The following is a 1,889-nucleotide window of genomic DNA, read 5'->3' as shown; positions in this document are numbered from 1 at the left end:
GAGATAGGTAGCATCTTCCTAACTCCGTTTCCTCTCCTCTAAGTGAAGATGACAATGACTTTAATAGGCTGTCATAGAGATGAATAGAAATGCAATTTATTGGATGTGAACTGTCTTTCAGACACTATGATAAACATTATGGCACTTAATCTTTCCTACAATTTTATGAGATTGTTATTATGTTTGTCTTCATTTTATGAATGACTCCCAGGAAAATTGAAGCACAAGACTCAAGACATTTGTGAAGTCAGGAGAGTTCTAAGGGGCGGAGCCAATATGTAAATATACACAGTGTGACTCTGGAACCCAGGCTCCTTCATCAACTGATACAGAAGCAGTATACATGTGGGATGCTGCAGCTACTGGGAGGGAGAAGACCCTGATTCTTTCCTGATGGCTGACCTGGCACTATTTGTACTGAAGCCACTTTGATTTTGAAATACACAATTAGATCTTATTTCTCTTCCCATTTCTGCTTCTTTTCTCCCGTGCCAGATAAGTTCCTGGATTTTTTTTTTCTTCCCAGTGAGGCTTTTTATTTGCTCAGTTTTACATCCCTAGAAAAAGAATCCCAGGATTTTCCCTCCTGTGTGTTTTCGTCTTGCTTCTTCATGGTCCATGATGCCAGCTGAGGTTGTCAGTACAATGAAACTGAACTGACGGGACGGGAGCAGGTTGCTCTGCCCCTTTTTCTAGATTTTGGAGCTGCACGTCAAATTTGGGGCTGATCACGCCGCACTTGTTCAACCTGCCTGTAAAGTTCACGACAATCTTCCCGGCGCGGTGATCATCGATGATTTCAAACTCGCCGATGTAACCGTGCTTCATCATAACGATGAGGAACCTTGGAGCACGGCCGGATGAGCACCTGGCACTTGCCGCGCTTCTAGGCGTTGTTGATGCTCTTGAGCGCATCCGCCAGGACGTTCATGCGCACCTTGGCGGCGGCACGGTGTGATGGCAGAAAGAGGCCGGCCTGGGGAGCGCGCAGAGAAACGGGAAGCGGGCGGCTCTCGGGAGACTCTATTATAAGTTCCTGGATTCTTGTGGTCTGTGATTCTAGGGGAGAAAGAGTGTAAGAACATTTTCCTTTCTTTGCTTTATTGATGTATAATTATTCACATATAATATTAGTCTTGAGGTTATAACAAAACGATTGACATTAATATACATTGTGAAATGATGATTACTAAAAGTCTATTTTATATCTATTCCTAGCAAGTTTTAGCATTTGCAGCAAAATCATATTGCCGCATAATATCTCTGAGCTATTTTAACTGGAAATGTTCCTATTTTGACTCCCTTTACTGATTTTTTTAATCTACCTTCCCTAAATCCTAATACTCCCCTCTCAATTAATCAAAAATCTATTCTTTGTTTCAATGAGTTTAGTTATTTTGTCTTTTTTTTTTTAGATTCCAAATATAAGTGAAATCATACAGTATCTTTTTATATTACTTGTTTCATTTTAATTTCAGGAGAAAATTAATACCATTCTCTTCACAAAGATCTTTTCAATTTTTTGAAATATTAGGCAGCTCCAGGAGAAATTACTCTCCACAGATGACTATTTCTTTCAGAAGGAGGGCTAATGCTTCAGTATTATCTCTGCAAATTGACCCTACTAATTCTACACACTATTAAAAAACTCTGGAATTATAACACCTTCCTTTTTAACCTTTCCAACTTTCTGTGAATAATTCTTTATACATATTTATTATGTAAGTAGACATATTGTTTGGTATTTAAAGAAAGTCCAGCATTTTTCCTCTTGTGATTGGTATTTTTTTCCCTACAGGATCTGGTATTTACTGATACATGTAGTGAGCTCACATTTTACAAAAGCACCCCAATGAAAGTGTAAGTTTCTTTTTCTTATAACCAAGCTT

The 1,889-nt window shown here is 38.8% G+C and overlaps 1 pseudogene; it reads right to left on the bottom strand.

Moving 5' to 3' along the window:
- Positions 1-537: 537 nt before the first annotated feature.
- Positions 538-931, bottom strand: LOC101545677 (40S ribosomal protein S15a-like; annotated as a pseudogene).
- Positions 932-1,889: the final 958 nt, after the last annotated feature.

The sequence above is a fragment of the Sorex araneus genome, chromosome 1 (genome assembly GCF_027595985.1).
Source record: "Sorex araneus isolate mSorAra2 chromosome 1, mSorAra2.pri, whole genome shotgun sequence".
NCBI classification, from domain to species: Eukaryota; Metazoa; Chordata; class Mammalia; order Eulipotyphla; family Soricidae; genus Sorex; species Sorex araneus.
Note: the sequence above shows the minus strand (reverse complement) of the source record. Positions and strands in the feature narration are given on the sequence as shown.